Source organism: Capricornis sumatraensis, chromosome 22 (assembly GCF_032405125.1).
Source record: "Capricornis sumatraensis isolate serow.1 chromosome 22, serow.2, whole genome shotgun sequence".
Lineage (NCBI taxonomy): Eukaryota > Metazoa > Chordata > Mammalia > Artiodactyla > Bovidae > Capricornis > Capricornis sumatraensis.
Window position 1 is genome coordinate 15,875,536 of NC_091090.1, and position 8,656 is coordinate 15,884,191.

Consider the following 8,656-nt stretch of genomic DNA (forward strand, 5'->3'; position numbering starts at 1 on the left):
CCCAAGAGCCTTCATCCTTGACCTCTGTATCACACTGTGTGCTTAGGTGCTTGACCAACCCCCTGGCACAAAGGGTGGTGTTGGGGTGGGGGGCTTAATAAACAGTAGCTACTGTGACAAATATTACTCATCTCATAATAACTCACTGAGATCCTTTCTTTTCCCATTTTACAGATGAAACTGAGGCTCAGAGAGGCTTCATAACTTGCTCAAGACCACACAGAATGTGGTGGAGCCAGGATGAGTTTGAACCCCAGGCTCCTCTGATTTCACAAGCCACGGTCTAGCCAGTGCACTCACTGTCTCTTGGGGGAGGACCAGCATCCTTGCTTAGCTGCGCCCCTCATAGACTGAGGTTCTCTCTCTGCAGGAAACCGTGGCTGGAATCTCCTCTTGGTCATCTCCCTCTCCTGGGCATCACTTGGGTTTCTGATGTAGCTTCCCAAGTGCGGGCACCTCTTTGATCTGTGCAGCTCCCCATATAAGCTACCTCTCTACTTGTCTCTGTAGCTCAAGGCCCTGCCCCTGAAGCTCATCAGATAGAGCCAGAAAGCCCTGGCTTTGAACTTCTCAACAAGAATTTCTCCACTAAAGGGAATCTCGGGAGACATGTCAGGAGCAAGATAACAGTGGTGAGAGGTCACTGAGAAGGATGACAAGGGCCGCAGAAAGGGATCTGGCCCCCGGGAGGGTCACTTGTTTCCTTGATGGCATCTTTGGAGCCAAAACAAACACAGGCGTAGACTCAGCCAGCCTTTGCAGCGTGTGTGTGCACACACACACCCCACCCCCCTGCCCCAGTCACAGGCTATGGTGGACAGCTCTCAGTAGGTTGAAAGTACTGGCATTCCTGCCCCACTTGGCTTGCTTCTCCAAGAGAAACCACACTCCTTTCACCAAGCGCTGGGTCAATCCTGCCATCAGACTCATTTGCAGAATTGCTGGACTGATGAGAAGAAATGATAATAATTTTGCAAAGAGAGACCCTGTTTACTTCAGACCCATGGCTGATGGCTACTTCACAAAAAACAAACAAACAAACAAACAAAAAAATATATATATAATAGCAGGTGTTGGCAAGGATGTGGAGAAATTGGAAGCATTGTATACCACTGTTGGGATTTTGAAATGATACATCTGTGGAAAGCAGTATGTAACTTCCTCAAAAAATAAAATTACTTTATGACCCAGCAATCCTGCTTTGGGTGTATACACATCCAAAAGAATTGAATGCAGGGTCTCAAAGAGATATTTGCACACCCTTGTTCATTGTAGTGTTGTCCACAATTCCACCAAGGGGTGGAAGCCACGCAATGTCCCTTGAGGAAAAATGGGTAAACAAAACGTGGTATATACTTACCACGGAATATTATTCAGCTTTCAAAAGGTAGGAACTCCTGTCACATGCCACAAGGATGACACTCAAAGACATTATGAGAAATAAAATAAACCAGACACCAAAGGACAAAAAGTCCGTTATTCCACTTATGGGAGGCATTTACGGTGGTCAAGTTCATAGAAACAGAAAGTTGAAGGGTGATGACTAGGCACAAGGCGAAGGGGAAAATGCGGAGTTGTTGTTTAATAGGTATGGAGTTTCAGTTTTGCAAGGTTAAAAAGGTCTAGAAATTGCACACACAGCAATGTGAATATACTTATCCCTACTGAACTGTAGGATTAAAAATGGTTACGATGATATGTGCCTTTTTACAATAATTAAAAACAAACTTTAAAAGGAAGGGATGGAATTCCTCAGCAGTCCAGTGGTTAGGATTCCACGCGTTCACGGTTCAGTCCCTGGTCGGGGAACTGAGATTCCACAAACTTCGCAGCGCAGCCAAATAAACCAACAAATAAGAGGAGGGGGGACCTTGTTGATTTCCTCCCTTCGGAGGGATTTGTAACATTGACCAAGATAAGCACTTTATGCATATCGTTTTCTTTCGCTCTCATCACAACTTAACTGGGGTAGACATCACTATTGCTTGTTTACAGACTGGGAAATTGATGCCCAGTGAAAGAAACTGACTCACCCACAGTCTCAGGGAACTCAGGGAGGGCAGGAGCCCCCGTCTGCAGTCAGACTTGTCTTCCTCCAAATTGGGGGTCTTGCCCTTGCCCTCATCTCCCTGCCTATTCTCCTTATTCGAGCTCCCAGTCATTGACAGAAAGAAAGCAAACTTCTAACATTTAGCGTTCCATTGTCCCAAACTGAGCCCAAGGACCTAGGTGAGGAGCCCGACGCATCTTCTTAATCCGCCTGGCAAGTCACATCTTGACTTGCCAGGTGGATTAAGCTGAGTGCTAGGCACACGTAGTTAGTGGGGGAAAAAAACCTTGAAAACTAGTGGATTTTGTTAAACTTCTCCAAGGACCAGATAAAGGGACAAAGAACACGCGGAGCCGTTAGTGAGAGACCGTTAGCGCGAAACCTAGCGGACAGTCGTTAGCACAAGTGACCATTAGTTCATGACCATTAGCATGGCGGTTAGGGGTCCTGCTCAGTCGGTGGTCAGCCTCAAGGTGGTCCTCTGGGCAGAGAGTGCAGTAAAAGGTGGACGGTGACCTCCCCAGGGCCCTCCAGGCCCTCCGTCCTCAGGCTGGCTGGCGAGCCAGGGGGCCTGGGCACAGGCTGCGGGCTGTGTCCTGCTGAGCTCCGGGGCCCTCGCCATGGCTGCCCACTGGCCCGGCCCAGGTCTTGAAGCAGCAGTGAGCCTTTCTTCTCACCCGCAGCACGAGGCTGCGTGGAGCAGAGAAACGTCCAGAGCTGTGGCCACATCCAGTGTCACTCGCGGTGAGTCACTCTAGCTTGCTTGGGCTGGGAGTTCTCTCCACTCGCTTCCCTTGTGGGCAGTAGACCACTTTGGGCCCCTTCTCTTCTGGAAGCTGGGCCACTCGGTGTGGAGGTCTCTGTCTGCGAGTGAAAGTGGAATTGCAGACTACACTTCCTGATTGTCTGTGCGGCCTGTAGTATCTGTTATTTGTGTTTTTGAGTGCATCATTTGGGAGTAAGCTTTTTAAAATAAAAATTTTTTCATGTTTATTTATTTGACTGTGTTGGGTCTTAGTTGCAGCATGCAGGATCTTCCTTGGAGCATGAAGGATCTCTCCACCGGCTCTCTAGTTGTGGCTCTTGGGCTCAGTAGTTGCAGGCTTAGTTGCCCTGCACCATGTGGGATCCTGGTTCCCTAACCAAGGATCAAATCCACATCCCCTGCATTGAAAGGTGGATTCTTAACCATGGGACCATCAGGGAAGTCCCTGGGGTGAGCTTGTGACCCCACAGGTTTGTGCTTCTGTCTGTGGGACTCTGCTAGTTATCTGTATGTTGTATGTGTGTGGATCAGTACTTGCACTGGCTAGCTGAGACATCTTGGGTGAAAAATGGAGCTTGAGCTCACGTGTACTGACACCAGGTATCCTTCCCTATTTGTGTCAGTTTTCACCTGTGGTGGAGTGCTGGTTGGAAATGTGATCCTTCGAGACACTTTTTGTGCATTTGTTTGGTTGATATTTGATGACACCTGCCATGATAATCAGACCTCTTTCCATCTGATAGTTCTTCTAGGGTGTATTTTGCAAAACTAGATGTTTAGTATGATCCTAGAGAGAGAAAGGTTGTTTTTTTCTTAATGGAGACAGAAGGTGTTTGTTTTTTTTTAATGTGGCTCATTTTTTTTTTAAGGTCTTTATTGAATTTGTTACAATATTGCTTCAGTTTTATGTTTTGGTTTTTCAGCAGTGAGGCTGGGATCTCAGCTCCCCAACCAGGGATTGAACCCATACCCTCTCCACTGGAAAGTGATGTCCCAACCACTGGACCACCAGGGGAGTCCCCAGGAAGATTTGTTGAAATACTGCCTGGTTGCTATATTCTTTAGACTCTGGAGGAAAATTAGTTAAGATGAAACTCCTTCGAAATTCCAAAACTGGTTCTTTTCGCATATGCAGTTAGAGAAAGCTGGCTTGATGGAATACTTTTTTCAGAATTCTGACCCTGAGAAACTAGAAATATTTCTAGGAGAAATCTTGAAATTAGCTAAGTAAATTTAACTTATTTCAACTGTTACTTTTGGTTTTGCATTTGCCAGGTGAGTGGCCAGGACACATGCGGTCATGATTCCCCTTTCCATTTGCGTGTTGTTTGTTGTCTGAAAAGAAGGATACTTGTTTGAAAAAGTTGACAAAATTGTTAGAATTCACCTTTTTCTTTTTTGTCCTGCAGGAATTAGATTCCGTTCTTTGCGTGTATGTCTGCATTTGTCTTATCTGCGAGTGTGCTGGCTATGGGAAACTCAAATGTGTTTCCTGAGTGCAGCCCCTTGAGGTCCTTTCTTCAAACTGGACCACTTTCAGTTGCAATATTGCTGAGTTAACTTGTAAATGAGCTCTATTTGATTGACTTAAAAGTACGCACTTACAAATTAAAGGCTTCCTAATATTTACAAAATGGGCCAAAATGAATTTCAGGCCCTCATGATTCTGGAAATATTCAGTACTGAATTGATATCTGCTTTTGGAGGTGGCTTAATCTTGTTGGTTTGTTAAATGTAATACTTCTGCTGTACCTAGGTATCAGTTCAGTCGCTCAGTCGTGTCTGACTCTTGGACTGCAACACGCCGGGCTTCCCTGTCCATCACCAACTCCCGAGCTTACACAGACTCATGTCCAACGAGTAGGTGATACTATCCAACCATCTCATCTTCTGTCTCTGCCTTCTCCTCCTGCCCTCAATCTTTCCGAGCATCAGGGTCTTTTCAAATGAGTCAGCTCTTCCCATCAGGTGGCCAAAGTATTGGAGTTTCAGCTTTAGCATCAGTTCTTCCAATAAATATTCAGGACTGATTTCCTTTAGGATTGACTGGTTGGATTTCCTTGCTGTCCAAGGACTTTCAAGAGTCTTCTCCAACACCACAGTTCAAAAGCATCAATTCTTTGGCACTCAGATTTCTTTATAGTTCAACTCTCACATCCATATGTGACTACTGGAAAAACCATAGCTTTGACTAGATGGACTTTTGTCAGCAAAGTAATGTCTCTGCTTTATAATATGCTATCTAGGGTGGTCATAGCTTTTCTTCCAAGGAGCAAGTGTCTTTTAATTTCATAGCTGCAGTCACCATCTGCAATGATTTTAAAGCTCAAGAAAATAAAGTCTGTCACTGTTTCCATTGTTTCCTAATCTATTTGCCATGAAGTGATGGGACTGGATGACATGACCTTAGTGTTTTGAATGATGAGTTTTAAGCCAGTTTTTTCACTCTCCTCTTTCACCTTCATCAAGAGGCTCTTTAGTTCCTCTTTGCTTTCTGCTGTAAGGGTGGCATCATCTGCATATCTGAAGGTATTGATATTTCTCCCGGCAGTCTTGTATATTAGAGATCAACTCAGACTTTATATGTGTTGCAAATTAGTCAGCAAGGAAAAATAACTTGATATGATAAAACTTTATATCCACCTAAAATAGCCTGTCCAGATTTTGGTAACTTGAAACTGAACTAAGTTAAATGGCAGGAATTCAGTGACTATCTGGGTCATTTCAGATAGAATAAGGGAATTCCCTGACAGTCCAGTGGTTAGGACTCTGCTTTTCCAGGGCAGGGAGCACAAGTTTGATCTCTGCTCAAAAAACTAAAATCCTTCATGTTGCATGGCACAGCCAAAAAAAAAGAAAAAAAATAATCAAATAGGATAAAATATTGGAACATTGGTTGCTAGGCAAATCTAAGTTTACCTACCTTTGCATTTTGAGGAAAGAAAAACTAAGGCATAAGTTTCCAAGCAGAAAATGCTGGTCTGACAAACAGTTATTTATATGTTTTGAGTTTTAAAAGGAGTTTTATGTATGCTCAGGCTGAGATTAGATTAAATTTAGGCAAATGGATTTTGTTATTATAACTAGGTAGTACAAGGCTAGGTTTGGTTCCTGTCTGCTAAGAGAACAAGTTACTTAGGATGCTACATTTGATAACAGATTATATGAACTTCCTTACCTTTAAGTAGTCTGTATTTGCTTTTGAGATCTCTTCTCGCTTTGGATAAGAAATAAATATTGTCTTACAGTGACCTATGATCTTATTTGACCAAGTATTCTGAAACTTTTTGACAACTGTTCCAAATATCAATTTTTAATTATATTTCCAGCTAACTTTGGGATGCTTTAGAGGACCCCTGAGACATCTCAGAGAGGAATATTTAACTTGTATTATTTGGTATGTTGAATTACATAGGGAAGCATTATCAAATGAGTGATAAGTCTCAGATTATACACCATGGATAAATTCTACTATAGATATTCTAGAAATTACATAAAGTTTCTCAAATACGGATATGTCATTGTATAATCTATCAGCCATAATTCTGGTTAAATCACAGGTACTTGATTAAGCTTTTTTGTCAACACACTGTGATCTTTAATTTGCCTTTTTAAGTCTTTGTGCGTGTGTGCTTGCTAAGTTGCTTTGGTCGTATCCAACTCTGTGCATACCTATGGACTCTAGCCTGCCAGGCTCCTCTGTCCATGGGATTCTCCAGGCAGGAATTACTGCAGAGGGTTGCCATTCCCTTCTCCAGGGTTTCTTCCCAACCCACAGATGGAACCCATGTCTGTTAGCCTCCTGCATTGGCAGGTGGTTTCTTTACCACCTGGGAAGCCCTTTTAAGTCTTTAATAGACAGTCTGATGCTTTGCAAAAATACTTCATCTTTAAGAAGTTTCATAGGAAAGACTTTTTGTCAAGTACAGGTCTCTAATAAATTTCAGACTATACCAGTGAACTGGGTGAGAAATTTAAATTCCTAATGGAAAACCTAATGGATTCATAAAACATTGACAAAAGGATTGGTTACTGAGTAAACTGTTGAATATGGTTATAATGTTTATGGGTTTTGTCTGGCGTGTCACTGATTTTGATCTATGTTCTCCAGATATAGGAAAGCCCTTCCCCTCAAGTTACCCATGACTTACAACAATTTGGTAAATTATAGCTCTGTGAGTAAAATGAAAATATTTTTCTTTTCTCTCTGGCTGGTCCCTCCAGAAACTGGAGACTCCTGGGTTTTGAGCAGGTTTATCAGGTGAATTGGAGAGATTGTTTCCCAGCATGTGCAGGAATCTTAATTTTTGGGGAGCAAGAATTCCACTAAGACATGCCTTTGGCATGCATTTCCTGGCCTTAAGAGCTTTGGGGCATTGTCTGAGACTCCTGAGGTGTTCCACTGAAACCACTTTGGAGGGGTGTAGCGATCAATTGACCAGGCTTACTTTACAAGCAAATTAGTCTTTATTTGGCGTATATGTGGAGAACACGTCCTGCTTTAACTCTCTTGCTAAAAGCACATGCTTGTGTTACAGTTGGGAATAAGTGACAAAATGTATGACATACAAAATGTTTCCCCATTAGCATAGCTCTGAGCCTGTCCACAATATCTGATCAGTTTCCCCCAATGTGAATATCTAGGCAAATATCAATATAAAGGAGGCCTAGCACCATGGGACATGATCTAGGCCCTTCTCTGGGCAAGCAGCTAAGTCACCCCAACATCAAGGGACATGTTTTGGTCTGTTGAAGAATTTGCAATTGAAAATGGAGATGACAGGGAATTCCCTGGTAGTCCAGTGGTTAGGACTTGACCCTTTCAGTGCCAGGGTCCAGATTTAATCCCTAGTGGGAGAACTAAAGTCCCACAAGCCATATGGCATGGCAAAAAAAAAAAAAAAAAGATATAGGGAAATGATGGGAAAATCTGCATGTATTTTGAGGTATGGAAAGTCATTCTGGCTGATACATGATCTAACTTGAACTTTACTGACCAGAGCAGCCTATTTATGGTCTTTCAGACATGCATTGTACATCTGCCTTGGCCATAGGGGAGGGGAGTACATTTGAAAGTCAAAAATGGAATAGCTGTGGTTCAAACATCCAAGGTAAAGCTGGGGGGCCATAGTGGGTATGATTTTAGACTCATGCCCATATTGCTGAGAACTTGAATTTCCCGAGTTATGTCATGCTTGGGATGCTACCAACTATTCTCAAAGCAGTACCTGCTGGCAGATGGGAGGTGCCACCTTATGACCTCAAGATCTCCTCTGGTAACATTAGCAGAAAAAGGAGACATGTGTAGTGGCCAACAGCTCCTTTTATGTATGCCTTAATACCACATGGGAGGCTAAAATCACTCCAAAATCACCACGGATGGTTACTGCAGCCATGAAATTAAAAGACGTATGTCCCTTAAAAGAAAAGCTATAACAAACCTAGACAGTATATTAAAAAGCAGAGACATTACTTTGCCAACAAAGGTCTGTGCAGTTAAAACTATGGTTTTTCCAGTAGTCACGTAGGGATGTGCCAAGTTGGACCATAGAGAAGGTTGAGCTCTGAAGAATTGATGCTTTCAAATTGGAATGCTGTAGAAGACTCTTGAGGGTCCCCTGGACTGCAAGGACATCAAACCAGTCTATCCTAGAGGAAATCAAGCCTGAATATTCCTTGGAAGGACTGATGTTGAAACTGAAGCCCCAATACTTTGGGCACCTGATATAAAGATTCAACTCATGGGAAAATACCCTGATGCTGGGAAAGATCGAAGGCAGGAGAAGGAGGCAACAGAGAATGAGATGGTTAGATAGCATCACCAACTCAATGGACATGAG